Genomic DNA, 16,062 nt, shown 5'->3' on the forward strand with positions numbered 1-16,062 from the left:
GGGCCTAGTTGAAATTAGAAACCATAAATCTGCTCCACATGACACAGTGAGGATGAAATCCATTAGAAAGTTATTCCGGTGATCCAGGTAAAGATAGATGAATTTTGAATTAGTGCGATGGCAGTTGGAAGTTAGAAAAGAAAATGAATGCAAGAGATATTAAGAATGTGGAATCTATACTAATTTATGGGTAATTGAGCATATAATTTTTTTAAAGCAAGCAAGCAAGCCAGGAATTGTGAGGCTTGAACAGTCAGTGGTGGGAAGACAGAAAAGGAGGAAAAAGAAAATTTTATAAGAAAGATGATTTGAGGGTTAACAGCATTTACACGATACCTGAATTCCTATTGGTGCTTAAGAAAATACCAAAAAGGAAAAGTATAATGAGAATAGCAGTGGTCCAAAAGCAAATCCCGAAGAAAACAAAAGGACAAAGGGCCTATGTAAGAAGGGGCAGAGAATACAAACACAATAAAAATCACAAGGTTGTGACAGCACCAAAGCTAAAGGAAGAGAAGTTTTCAAGAAGGGAGTATTCCACTGCTTCTATTTTGCTGAAACCTCAATGAAATACAAAGGCAGGCATGTTCTTAATTAATTTTTACAAGACAGGACCACAAAATTATGATTATGATACAAAGTGTAGAGGGAAGAGAGAGTAATAAGTGATTAATTTTGACTAGAAACACCTTTCTTGGTCTGTACTCTCCTTGAGAAATGGCATAAATATGGCAATAGCTAAACCAGCAGCCTCTGAGCTTTTTGATCACAAAGATATGTCAGTAAAATTGAACATGATTCTTGTTTAAATGTAAGATATGTTTATCAACATATAAATATGAATATGGATATCATACATATAATAGTTGATGGAAATATACACATATAGTCCTGTTTATTTGAAATAAATAGGTACAGTAGAAAGGGAAGTACAAGAGAATATCAAGAATATATAAAGTTGAAATGAAACCTTGGAAAGAGTGAAATCTCGCGGAAGAGTATTTTGTTTCTAAGTAAGGGCAATCTATTTGTATTATCTGTCATCATATTATTTAACATAGTTAATTCAATGTTTAAAAAAGATTTAAGAGAGAAACAGCATGTTATTATTGTAGAAATATACTTTTAAAATTTAGCTATCAAGAATACTCAATAACAACCTATATTACATCAGTAATACTTTCATAATATAGATTACAGAACTGATTCAGAGGCAAGTAATTCTAGTTGTCATGGGACTTCATTTCTCCAGACATCTACTGAAAATTCCCATTTTGTTTGAAGTTTTATTTTCCCAAGAGCTAGAAATATGTGCAACCAAACACTACAACTGAGGCTTTTAGGTCCTTGGCTTACTTTAGTAATTTAAAATGCTTAAAAATAATTGAATAATTTAGAGTAAGAACACATAGCCTATTATTTTAGTTTGGAAAAAGAGCATTGAAAATAATGCATTCTAATAATGCATTGGGAATTATGCAATAATGCATGAGGAAATAATGAAAAGGGTCCTTTGTGAGAAAAAGGAGGAAGTTACTAAATTATTCACGGATCCATTTGTCATGACTTTGTACCAATGAAAAAGAAGGAAGAAATGATGGCAACCTAGGGAGTAAGTAATTTTGTCATCATAGAATTTTGATAGCCATGAAACTGAAGACTGAGCACAGTAATTAATGTATCCCACTTTGAGAGGACAGACTTAAAAGTTCAGGTGTAAGGAAAGTACTAATTCATGTCTCAGAAGTGGACAATGATTCAAGCAGTCTGCAATTCTCTCCCAGAAAGTCTTTCTCGTAATGCAATTATATGTGATGAAAAAATAGAATGTATCTTTATAATTATTTTAGTTGCATCTGTGCTTTGAGGAAAGTAAATGCTGGGAAAATATATTAAGATGGAAAAAATAGCCTTTAATAAGATGGAAATAAGACACAAAACTAATATTAAGAAGATTAGAGAATATCACAGAAGTGTAGGAATAGTATCAGCTGAGGCTTATAATTTCCCAAAGTTCATAGACTGTTTCTTTTAAATGCATTCTTTACAAAGTTAACAATGAATGGTTTGCTAGACTCATTGCCTGGAGTTGATTGTAAAAAGTTGATAGGTAATATTGCAAGAATGGATGCCATCTCATGACTTCTCTGCTTTCCATAAACAAAGAGAACTGTAAACCTAAAATATATACAGCAAACCTTTAGAAGAGGAAACTGAAAATTAAAACCAAAAAAAGGTGATTAGAGTGTATCTCACTCTATGAGGTCTCCTGCCTCAGAAAAATGTCATCCCAGGAGACTGAAGCTCAGTGTAAGTAGGATTGATTGACTATCACAAGAAACTTCTGAGTAATGAAGAGGAAATGGAGAAATACCAAAACAGAGAGAAATGGGAAAATTAGGTTATTTTTTTTTAAGGGAGAAAGACTCCTGGTAGGACATACAAAACTAAATAATATTTTGAAGAAAAAAAAAAAAGAAACAGCTAATAGAAGTCAAATGGATTCATCAAGAACACATTCATAATATTGTCTATCCCATATTTTCAGCCTTGTTCAGTTAACAATTTATAGTGATAGTCTATAGAGAGAGATTGAAAGCAAGATTCTAGGTTTTTTGAGCACAGGAAGCTGAAGTATTATGGAAGCAATTAAAGGATGAAATCAATGTTTAAAAACATACCAGTGGAAAGGGGGAGAACAAACTTATTAAGAAAATATCATATGACACAACCTTATAACTCTATGAACTAGATATTATACGTACTTAAAGTCAAGAAAATTGAGTGTTGGTAGGAATTCTGAAACAGTTTTGAGTCATTCAGCTGGTAATGATAAAACAGAGTCAAATCTGTATCTTGCTGACTTGAAAGCCTAGATTAGCTTGAACTTAAACTTTCAAAGATGTAACTAAGGGGGTTAAAGGAAAAGGCATGCATTTTAGAACACACATTTAAAGAATCCAATAAAATGAAGAATGATATCATTTAATAGCACATTTTGTGTGAAAATACATAGAAATTCATTCATTCATTCAACAATAATATATTGAACTCCGTCCACCAAGTTCTATTTTTCAGCAGTCAGGATTAAATGGTAAAGAAAATAGACAAAAATTCCTGGCATTTGGGATCTACTTCTAGAGGGGAGAAGTAGTTAACAAGCATTATAATTATTAAAATATATGCTATGAGTTGAATTTTAAGTGAAGGAAAAAATAAAACAAGGAAAGGGGATAGAAAGTTTGGAGAAGAAACTTAGAATTTCAGGTAGAGCATTTAAAAAGCCCTCCTGGAGAACATGACCTTTAGGTAACAACACAAAGTTGTTGAGAAAGGGAATCAAACAGATCTGTGGAATACACCTTCAAGAAGAAAGAAAAGCTAGTGCAAAATCCCTAATGCAGAAATGTCTGAAGAACATTGGGAAGCAAGTGTGGCAGAACTTGGATTGAGTGCGTAGTAAGATGAAGAATAGTAAGAAATGAGACCAAATGTTAGGCCAGATTGCCTGCAGAATTCCATGAGGGAAGGAGGCATGGCAGCTGCCTTCCTTCTATTCTAATAAGATCATGAATGGAGTAGTCTCACTTAAGTCAGTGGAAAACTTTAAACTCAAGAAAACAAGCCAAGAAAAAAATATGAAGCAAGATGAAGTCCAGGGAGAGCTTGGACTGTTCCATAGTTATTTATTAAATGAATCAATCAATGGTTACATAGACTTCTATAACTTTCACATGTGTGCTATTATTAAACGACATTGGGAGAAGCCCATAGTAAAGCATTGCGGGGGAGGGGATTAACTTTACCCAGAGAGAGTCCTAGTCTTTGTCCTTGGCTTCTAGGAGGTGATCCCTGTGCCTTTGGAATATGTTGCCTAATAGGAATGTCTTGGTTTACCTGTCAAGCCACCCCAGATAGTCTTTGTTAACAATGACAGGGGCTTTGGCCATTCAGTATCAGCTCAACCTCCAGAGCCACTGAAAACTAAGGCAAGCCACATGGACCATCAATCATTCTAGGGGGCCAACATCTGGTAAAACGACACCAAGGCTCAGGCAATCTTCCCTGGTTGTCAATACTCCATGCATATTTTCACTCACTACTGTTGGGAAAATTTAGCACTGTCTGCAACTCCACTGGGAGAAGACAATGGCAAGATCATGTATGGACCCTGCCTCATGTATTTCTTCCCATCTCTGATTTTAATCTGTATCCTTTCCCCCATAATAAATTATAACCATAAGGATAATAGTTATCAGTGAGTTCTATGAGTACTTATAATGATTTATCAAAACTGGGAGTAACTCTGGGGACCCCAAAACTTGCAATTGTTTTCAGAAGTGAGGGTGATCTTGTGGACTGCTGAACCTCACAAATATCAAATATCAAGGTAATAATGGCCAGTAACCTAGACCAAAAAGTTGGGAAAATATGTGAGAAGGATGTTTGGAGAAACGTCAGGGCCCAAAGGAAAAAAAGCACAATTTTTTAATGTTTGGGGCTTGTTTTAGTGGACAGTGAAGGTATGTTTAATGACTTGGCTAGGTAATCAAATATAAGCTTCCCTATCCTCAGGAATGTCCCTCCACCCCCACCCCAGCAGAATAATTTGGAGTGAGGTCCTCCTGCTTACCTGAGGTAGAGTTTGAGATGTTCTAAGTGGAAAGCTAACGAATGTTTTGTTTTGTTTACTTTGAATGAAGACATGCAGAGTGGTTCATCAGTTTGGGCCAGGGACAATTGGATGGAGGGAAGCCAGATGGTATCTACCACTTAGATATTCAAAGACCAGAAATGACTGGCATGTGATCTTTACTGCTTCATAGAATTCCAGAGAGGATGGTACAGATTATTTTCAGTGGACTATGCCTTCATGGAGATACAGAATCACAGTAGGCACAGCTGAAACTTGGTAATTGTATACTATAGAAACAGGTCTTCCTAGGTGGTTTGGTCTAGAAGATGGAGCTATTTTAATTTGATGAGGATAGGTGAGACACCAGCACATGATTTAAGAAGTAGACAATAGACTTATTTACTGTACAAAGCTTTAGAGTGTTACTTTGAAAGAAGAATGAGAGTTTATAAAGCCTCTTCAAGAAAACATTTCAGCTAAACAAAGATGAATTTCCTTACAACCAGAGCTCTGCATTGGCTAAGTACGTTACTTGAGGTTTCTCTCCCATTATTGAAGCTCTTCAGGCATGAGCTAAAAAAATTTTTACGTGATAATTTTATTTTTTTAAGATTCTATTTATTTACTCATGAGAGACACAAAGAGAGAGAGAGAGAGAGAGAGAGAGAAAGGCAGAGACACAGTCAGAGGGAGAAGCAGACTCCATGCAGGGAGCCCGATGAGGGACTCAATCCTGGGACTTGATCCTGGGACTCCAGGATCATGCTCTGTGCCAAAAGCAGGCACTAAACCACTGAACCACTCAGGGATCCCCCATGTGATAATTTTAGAACAATGTTAAATTGTATTATTTGGTAGGCTTAGCTGCTATATCAAATAAACCAAAACATATATAATAAAGGAGCACAAACTATTCATTTCTTCCAAACTATTCATAACCTTTTAAAGAGATGTTCCTGAAGAGCTGGCTGCTTTCAACTCATCCTGATTCAAAGAATAGTATCCGTTCATCTTAAAGCTCTGTCATTCCCTAAAACATTATAATTCTCTATAACCAGAATAGATAGAAAGAGAGAGCGCATGGAGGTAACATATCTGCTTCTTAAAAGTCTTGTTCTTTGAAGAGTAGATATCACATCCACTCAAATCCCACTGTTCAGAACTCAACCATTCAGCTGAGTGACTCAGAAAGAAGGGAAAGCAAGTGTTCTACTGAGTAGCAAGTAACCTCTTCTGATTACCCATTAGTGATTTATTCCCTGGAATGCCATCAATGTTGCTTTCTGTTCAAGAAGCCCATTCTGTATTTAACCAAAAAATTATGAGCACAATGAAGCTAGAGAAGAGCATTTGGTAGTACTTATAGATTTACAAAGAATTAATCATGTATTACTAACACTTTCTTTGGGGTTCTCTAAATTAGAAATCTTTGGGGCAGGAACTTTGGGAAAGTATTTCAGGATATTCTATTGATCAAGGGAGAGAAAGGAGAAGTAGATTGCAGAGCAGTTAGATAAATTCTTATTTCAACAACCTTACTCCAAAGGTTTAAATATATCAGTATCATCTGAATGGAGTGTCTGTGATGGTGTTCAAGGACTTAACTTGATCAATGTTTTTAAAAGCCTTAGATTATGACACAGAAGTTTTATATAACAACCTGTGACTGCCACCAAGTGGAATGAAGTTTAATAAGTTAATAGAATCAGAATTGGTAAAAAAAAAAAAAAAGATGCTCAGCAAACTCTAGTAAATGATTTAATAAGTAATGAATATGCTAGAACTATGAATAAAGAATAACTCCTGCTTTTGGTGGGAGCACAATAAGCACCCAGCAACTACTGGTACATCAGATTGAGGAGCTTGGCATAATAATAATGGATCACGTGGTAAGACCCATGAGTTAGTTGATTATAAATTCCAAGGGGCCACCAATTTGCTGGAGAAAAAAAGCCAAAACAAGTTTATAATGCATAAATAGAAGTTAGTGTTTTCTCAAGGAAAAGAGACAGTTCTGAAGAATGCTGCACTCTGATCAGGGCATATTTGGAATAACTTTAGTTTCTAGGTTACAAATTTCAAGGACACTGGAAAATGCAGTATACTCTAAAGAATACCTAGAATCAAAGATCTGAAAAGTACCTTATGAATAATAGTTGAATGAATTGAAAGTGTTTAGACTAGAAAAGGAGATGATCATCAGAACATTTTTCTTTTGAAAGATGAGTTCTAATCCTTCTCTAAACCCACTACTAGGTGAATGTCACTTTTGCCACTGTAACGTTATATTATTTTTGGAATATTGCTACATTAATGTTGCAGTGTTATATTGTTATAACAACAATAAGAGTGAATATATATTGTTATATAGGCAAGATGCTTTACCAGAACTATCTCAGTTATTTCTAACAACATTCCAAGGAAGTAAGCGTGGTTACTATTCCCATGTTATACATGATATTACTGGAGACACAAAGGTTATACAACGCACACATGGTCACACTGCTAATAAGTGCTAAAACTTGGATTAGAGTCAAGAAATAGTGCCAACTGAGTTCTATCCTAAACACTATGCCACTTCCATTCTGAGAAGCATAGAATGTTCTCATAATTATATACAAGTCTCATATTATCAGCCTCATATGAGAATTAGATGTCCAAACTGCATACAATCAAGAGAAAAATAGATCTCCAACTGACAGGTAGATAATTTAGAAATTCTACACTAAGTAAAATGGTAAAATGTTGAAATAAATGATTACTGGGGTGTTTTCAACTTTTAAGTTTTTATGATTCCATCATGTATGTAATTTCGCCTTTTCTTTCTCCATGAAACTGGGCAGCTGGCCTTGAACAGAGGTGAAATTGAATTGTAAGCATTAGCCCAAAGGAATTTCACTATGTGACTGGAAATTTCAGTGGTTGCCAGGTTTTTGCCCTTGCCATCTCTTTTAGATGAAATGCCCGCCCATATTTTTCTACTCCCATATTTCAATCCTTCTTTTAAGAGTCCTCTACATTGCTATCTTCCCTGTAAAATTTTCCTTGACTCTCCAGGTGTAATACCTGGTTAATTTTATATGTCAATTTGACTAGACTATGGAGAATAGTTATTTGGTCAAGCACTAGTCTACATGTTGCTGCAAAGTTAATTTTTACATGTGATTCATAATTATAATCAACGAGCTTTAAATAAAGCAGATTAGCCTTTATAATGTGAGTGGGCTTCATCCAATCAATTGAAAGTCTTAAGAGGGTTCTCAAAGAAGGAATCCGGCCTTCATATTGCAACACAGAAATTTTGCCTGAGTTTCCAGGCTTTATAGCCTCAAGACTACAACTCTTACCTGAATTTCTAGGTTGCCAGCTTGCCCTACAGATTTTGGGCTTGACAGCCTCCACAATATGCAATAGGATATATATAGCATGTTGATTCTGTGCCTTTGCAGAGAACCCTAATGCACCAGAAGACAATTTAGCTCTCCTTCCTCAGTACTCTATCACCCTTACTCTCTTGCTAGGAAGTTCAACCACCCTGAAGTGGCATAAATACAAAGAAAACCAAACTATGGCACATCATAGTCACATTGCTAAAATACAAAGTCAACTATCTTAAAAACAGAAAAAGTTTAATTTAAATACAGCACAGTAGAGGTACCTGTGGCTCAGTCCCTTAAGTGTCTACTTTCGGGTCAGCTAGTGATCCTAGGGATCAAGCTCCATGGGGACCTCTCTGCTCAGCAAGGAGTTTGCTTCTCTCTCCCTCTTCCTTTCCCCCAACTTGTGCTCATTCTCTCTCAAATGAATAATCTTTAAATATACATATAAATAAATAAAGCACAGTAAAACAAAACAAACAGGCAAGCAATGAGGGCTGACTTACATAAAGACTGTAGAATAACAAAAATATTTAAAATGTATTGACATTTATATCTAAGAGCTGACAATATAAAAGTGATGACTTTATCACTGTAAATATTGCTATATGAAATTTAAAGAATAATATTAGAGCTTCCCTAAAAAAAAAAAAAGATTCTATTTGAGAATAAAGTTTTAGAATCGCCTCTGGAATTTCACATATACAGGCTGTTGGCAGGGTGATATTATATGACAGGATAAGGATGGCAAAACAACAAATCTAAGTTCTTTGTCACCTTCCTCAGACCTTTCTCCACTCCAGGCTGCTAACTCTTCCTGTGGAAGCAAGCCTACCTACGCCAGCACACAGGTAGGCCCTTCTTCTGCCAGTAACTCTCCAGTGCCCTCTACTGACAAGGTTTAGCATTTGCCATGTGGCAAAAAACACTATCACAGGGTAGAGTTCCAATATCACAGAGCAAGCCATTAAGGCTCTATTTGGAGCTGGCAGGCAATTAGTTGACAACTGGCATAATGGCAATGGGCTGAAAATATTTTAGGGAATCTACTGTTAAAGTTATTAAAACATTAGCATCACCATCTTTTATTAATTTGGAAGGATGTGGCTATAATAAAATAAACAATAATAAATTCAGGATTTCTCATGTTGTTTTCAGAATCTTTTTCTCTGAATATGAACTTCAGTCCAATGGAAGAAAGACTGAAAAATGGATCTTCTTTCCCTTCCTTTCATTGCTTATGAAAACTTTTAATATTTATTAGTACTGGCTTTGTACAAATACGTTGTAAGTTAATGAGGGTACAATATAAACCTCTCATATCTTTTAAATACAATTGAGAGATAAGTCATGCAAATAAGAAGAAAACTGTTTCTAGAATTCATTAGATGTTTATTGCTAAAGTAGTGTGCAAACAAGAAGTACTATAGAAAATCAAAGGAGAGATAATTTGTCTAGGCCTTGGGTGATCAACAAAAGTTTCCTGAAGGTAAAATAGCATAAGGTTCAGGGATAGAAATATGCAGAAAATGGTTAGAGAATGTAAGTGTTCTGGTTTCCAAACAGGAATACTGAAGACGAATGTAATGATGGGATGAGATCTAAGTTGATCGGGGTGCCTGGGTGGCTCCACAGTTAAGCATCTGCCTTTGGTTCAGGTCATGATCCAGGGGTCCTGGGATCAAGTCCCACATGAGGCTCTACAGGGAGCCTGCTTCTCCCTCTGCCTATGTCTCTGTCTCACTCTGTGTCTCTCATGAATAAATAAATAAAATCTTTAAAAAAAAATTTAAGTTGATCAAGAGTGAGAAAACGTAGATAAAAGTTTCCAATTCATCTCTCAGAAAATAGGAGACATTTAAAATTCTTAAGCAGAAGAATGATATAAGTGATGTCATAAGCAAAATAAGCTAGTGATGGTATTCAACATGGATTGAAATTAAGGGAGAAATAGATGGAAACAGCCAATGGAAATCATTGCTATAAATAGAGAAGACATTGGTACTTAGGACTTGGATCACAGTATTGATTGTAAAATGAATGGAGTCAGTTTATTATGAGACTATTACAGGAAGGTAATCACAAATACCATCTTGGGACAATAACTAGTGTAGTTAAATTCATACCTGTAAGTCACAACAGAGTAGAAATAAACTTTCCATATGAAAACATAGTGCCTGCTTGACCTAAGGGTGAGGCACTTACAGGACACTCAGCTAGCTGCTATCACAGAGACAGCACATCATCTTCACAGCTGAAGTTATAAGAATTTTTATTTTATTTTATTTTTAGGAAAACCATGAGAAGCAACATCTTTCCTACTGACTGTTAGTCTATAGGACGAATGACCATTTTTATTACCTTTCCACTGATCAGCTTGACCATGGACAAATAAGATTCTCTAGGACTTTGACTTTATGCAGAGAGACTATTATGTACATGCTTGATCTCCCAGAAATATCAGTAAACACCAGCTGTGTGCCAACTTAACGTTTCTGTTATTCTTTATCACTTGGAATGAAAATGTAGCCAGCATTCATACCAGAATGATTTCCTCAGCATTACATTCCACCAAAATACTATGTAGCATTATTTTTTCTCTTCAACCATAGTGAGTTTCTTAAAATACCATTTAAAAATCGCATCTCTATATAGAATTCACATACCAGTTGGCAGATGAAGATAGAATTATGTTAAAAGTATTATTTGTACTATGAGAATAAATGTCATTTGTTGTAATCTTCATGCCTCATAATGAACACACCAAAATAGCAACAAAAAAGCCAGTTACAAATGATTTTTTCCTTGCTTTTTCACTGTTACTACTGCTACACAGCTACAAAATGAAAATATTATAGCTCACATGTGATTTCCTCTTCTTACCAACAAGGATTTTTTTTAATAAACTTAAGTGATCACAGTGTGGCAGCTTCTTTGTTAAATGTTGTGGACACAAAATGACGAAGTCCCTGCTCTCATATTTTAAAGTTCAGGTAGAAATCTCAAAAAGAAGAATTACAGAACACTAGAGAACAAAAAATAAATAAATGAAACAGAACAAGAACACTTGACTCTGCCTAGGGAAGCCAAGGAAGTTTTTCCAGAAAAATTGATTTTTGAGTGGAGTCATAAAAGATGAGGCATCACAAAGGAGAAAATATCATAAGTAGAAAAAATCATATGTTTGTAAAGGTAAAGAAAGCTTACCACATATTTTATACATAAAATATAGGGTGTTGATCCAAAATAATTAGAAAATGTTGCCTGTAGGTGTAGTTATTTTTGTTACCTAAAAATATTTTGATGCTATCTGATGGTGGGAAATTAACAGGCACATTAGTAGAAAGGTTTATATTTAGAAAGATTTCAAAAATGTAATTGGAAAAGGGAAAGAAATGGTTTACTAAGATAAGTTTGCAGAGACAAATAGGAGGCAGGTGTATTTCACAGAATCATTTCTCAAGACATAACTTAGTATAAGAACTTAAAGAGAATATAATAAATGTCACAATGTCAACTACTCTTGATAAAGTTAGTATAAATGGATTATGTTTAATGAGCTGCTTGATCAAGTGACTATTATCCCAATAAGGAAATTCATACAGTCGGCCCTTCAATTATGCAGGTGTTGGGGGCTCTGTCACTCCTCCCCCACAGTGGGACATCAGCTTATAACTTTTGACTCTCCAAAAACTTAACTATTAATAGCCTCCTGCTGACCAGAAGCCCTACCAATAACATTAAATCAATTAACATATATTTTGTTTATCATATATTGTATGCTTACAATAAAATAAGGTAGAGAAAAGAAAATGTTAGAAAATCATGAGGAAAATACATTTACAGTACTGCACTATATCAAAAATATAGACTCCTTGTTCAGGGGTCAATTGTATTTTTATTGATCTCTTAAACAACTGTTTTTTTAAAGATTTTATTTATTTATTTGAGAGAGCAAGCATGAGCAGTGGGGAGTAGCAGAGGAAGAGGGAAGATCAGGCTCCTTGCTCAGCGAGAGGACTTGATCCCAGGACCCAGAGATCATGGCCTGAGCCAAAGACAGACACTTAGCTAAGTCACCCAGGTGCCCCTAAGTAGAGAATCTTAAGCAGGCTCCATGCTAAATGCAGAGCACAACTCAGGTCCATCTCATTACCTGAGCCAAAATCAGCAGTCCAACGCTTAACTGACTAAGCCACCTAAGCATCCTGCTCTTAAACAATTTCTATGTGACAGCTTACTTCAACACCATTGTGTTTTTCTATTTCATTAAAAAGTTGGGAATTAGAGGAATGCAGAGAAAAATGTAGATTCAAGAGAACATTCAGATTCTTGAGATGCTGTGAATTACCCCTATTTTCATCCCTTTGTTTTAAGAATTATTCAAAATTAGTTTGCCAGAAGGCGGCAGGTGGCAGTAATATACTCTTTAAACCAAAATTCAGTTTTCAAATAAAATATTAAAATTTACGAAAAAAATTATATATAAGTTTGCATTTTCAGAATTAAAGTATAAATTGATAACTGGAAAATGCAGTTAATTAAGGGATCCTATTTCAACTTTCGAAAGATTACTTACTAAAAATTGTGTTTCCCATGACCAATTCCTAATTGTTACAAGGCAAACAGAAAATTCATGGTAAATTTTTTTTACATCCTCATTAATTCCGAAGTTTTGTACCAACATAGCAAGCACATTTTTTGGTAGTCTGTAAACCTACAGTAATAATTATACATACCTAAACTATTCAATTTATTAAAAGCAAATAATGACCCACAAATAACATTTTTATGAAGATGACATTGTTAATCTTTCTTCATAGTTCAATACCCTTTTTTATGCCAACATTGCTCTTACTCATATTTTTCTACCTTAATATTTATATCTATTTTACATACATAATCTAAATTTGCAATTTTATATAACACATTCATACACAAATTATTTTTAATTATATATCATTTATATGTAACAATATTTTATGCCTATTAAGGCCTTCTTAACAAATGACAAGAAAGCCATTGTAAATCCTTTTGCTCTTTTTATCACAAGATAACTCATAAGAAATATTGCATTTTTTCAATATAATCATAATTTTACCTCCCTAACTGGTGTGCATATTTTATATGCATATATTTGCGCAATTGTATATATACCTGTCTATATATACAAAACCGCACACCAATGTTTTATAAATATAAGATTTGAGTCTAGTGCATCTTTAAATTTTACTTTATCTTCAAAGAGTAGAAGAGATGGGGAGATGCCCATGTTGCTATTTTAGAAAACAAAATGTATTCTATTGCTATTGAGATAAAGATAAATGATCGTTCTGTGGATTACTGCAATGTATTGTCAATAAGAAATTACTTCAGTGCTTATTGCATGAAAGGAACCACTCTAAGCACTCAAAAAATAATCCCACTCATCAGTGGTTTACTCTGTGTGGACACAAGCATGGAGAAAGGGACCAGAATTTGCAAAAACAGCTCTTACCCCCTCAGTTCACACACACTAAACATCTGTTTTGTGACAGATCCTATGAAGTCATTGGGGAAATACATCTGAATCTTGATTATTTGTAGCTTACATGCAGTATGTCAAGTTTCATTCTAATACAGCAACAATGGATTCTTAATAGTGAAAAACATAATCATTACATAAGCCAGATTTCTGTGTATTTTAAATATATCTTTAAAAAATAAAAATAAAAATAAATAAATAAATAAATATATCTTTATATCAGACTTCTGTACTGTCCTCCTGTATTCATAGATCAACTTATAGAAGCAATGATTGCTGAGTATCTATAAAAAGACTTTTGTAAGAAATAATAAAATTAACAGTGAGAATAAAAGTGTATAGAAATTTTCAAATCAGAATAAGTCAATGGTCCATCTAGCTGGGCATGTGATTTCTCAGTATTACTGGAAAAACTGAAGATCAGCTGGTTTCAATACAGTCATAAATATAGAATTAAAAGGTGGCTTAAAAAAAGGTGGTTTGATATTCAATATTCTACAGCAAAGCAAAATCATTTTTGACTCCATATAATTATGTATTTGAAACAAATTAAAAAGTTTTCTAAATACTAATTATAAAAACTATTTAAAATATCAACTCTTCCTATAATGCAACTTCAGAAAAATAAATCATGAACTTTTAATCATTTATATTTATCATACACAAACACACATTTTTGATGCATTTTATTTTTTTTTTTTTTTTTTAAATTTTTCTTTTTTTTTTTTTTTTTTTAATTTTTTTTATTTATTTATGATAGTCACAGAGAGAGAGAGAGAGAGGCAGAGACACAGGCAGAGGGAGAAGCAGGCTCCATGCACCGGGAGCCCGATGTGGGATTCGATCCTGGGTCTCCAGGATCGCGCCCTGGGCCAAAGGCAGGCGCCAAACCGCTGCGCCACCCAGGGATCCCTTTTTGATGCATTTTAAAATTGTGAGAAACTAAGGCAGTTGCTTAATAAAGACTTGAAAATTTTTGTTAAAATGATAAAACATCCTTTGAAGACTCTTAAGTTTTATTACCTATGTGTCGAACAGAAATTTCTTGAATTTCATTATTTTTTTCTTTCGAAAAATATACATGATATTTACATATGCTTCAAATTCCACTGGTCTGTAGTCCATACACATACACACACACACACACACACACACACACACACACACAAATCAAAGGTGAGGTATATAAAAGTACCTTTATACTACAAAGTACCTTGATATAATTATTATATAAAATAGAGTGATGAACTTTTTATTTTTTCCATAATTATATAAATAAACAAGTGAAAAGTAGATTTCTAAACCTATGTGTTTAAAAACTAATGTGTTGTTAATCAAGGAAATAATAATTTTCAGAAGCAGTAGACACAACATAATTATAGTATAATATTCGTAAGTTTTGGTCAAAGTAATATATTGATAAATCTATTAAATGCATTGATACTTGAGGCATCGGAGTGGCTTAGTTGGTTTTCTGACTTGGTTTTGGCTCAGGTCATGATCTCAGGGTCATGAAGTTGAGCCCCACCCCTCCACACTCAGGGCAGAGTCTGCTTGAGATTCTCTCTCTCCCTCTCTCTGCCCCTCCCCCCACACACATACTCTCTAATTAATAAATACTATTTAAAAATGCATTGACACTAGGTAAGATGTTACGTAATAAAACAAATAAATGAAGTTTTAATATAAATCAGAAGAGCAGCATTAAGAATCTATTTTAATGCCACCCATGAAAAAGCAAAGCATTAGAGCAGTATGAGAAAAAGACTGTCATTTGAGTTTCTGTAATTAACTTTATTACTTTTTTGTATCTATAAGAAATTCCAGATTTTAACAATTAGGAAAGTGGAGAAGCAACAACTGTTGGCTCCAGGAACACCTCTGTCTCACCCATAATTCAGAGACCAGGAAGATGAAACCGGAACTGTTGTCCCCACTGTCACACCAGCCAGGCTATATCTGCTAGCAAAAAAGAATGGTCCATGAGTGTCCACTTCTGTATTCCCATAACTAGTTTCCAAACTCAAGTGTTGTGTAAGTGTATATGACTAATGAATGCAAATCACACATGTGGAATCCTAATTACCAAATAGCTGGTGTTTACCTTTCCAGGCTTTGGGATACAAGCTGGCACAGCAGAAGTAGGTGAGACAGGTGAGAACCCGCTTAAACCTAGGAGCCACAGTTCACAGCCCTGGCTCTCCAACAGGACCCACAAGCCTCTTCCCATACCTCACCTCTACAACAGTAGTTCTAACATATCCTAGCTTAAAACATCACAAGTGTACATCATAAAATAATGACATTCTCATATGCTTTTTAAAAGAAAAGATCAACCTCCCTCAGTCACTGCCTTCATCTCTGAGTAGTATTTATTTCCCTTTACTCAGTGACAGTCCCATCTGTTACCCTCTAACCTGTGGATCTAATTATAAAAGTTATACAGCACAAAACATATACCTCTCAATAGATACAATCTATATTATACCACACCTCTCTTATCTCTCCCCTCTTTCCTCTCCTCT

Source organism: Canis lupus, chromosome 33, assembly GCF_048164855.1.
Source record: "Canis lupus baileyi chromosome 33, mCanLup2.hap1, whole genome shotgun sequence".
NCBI classification, from domain to species: domain Eukaryota; kingdom Metazoa; phylum Chordata; class Mammalia; order Carnivora; family Canidae; genus Canis; species Canis lupus.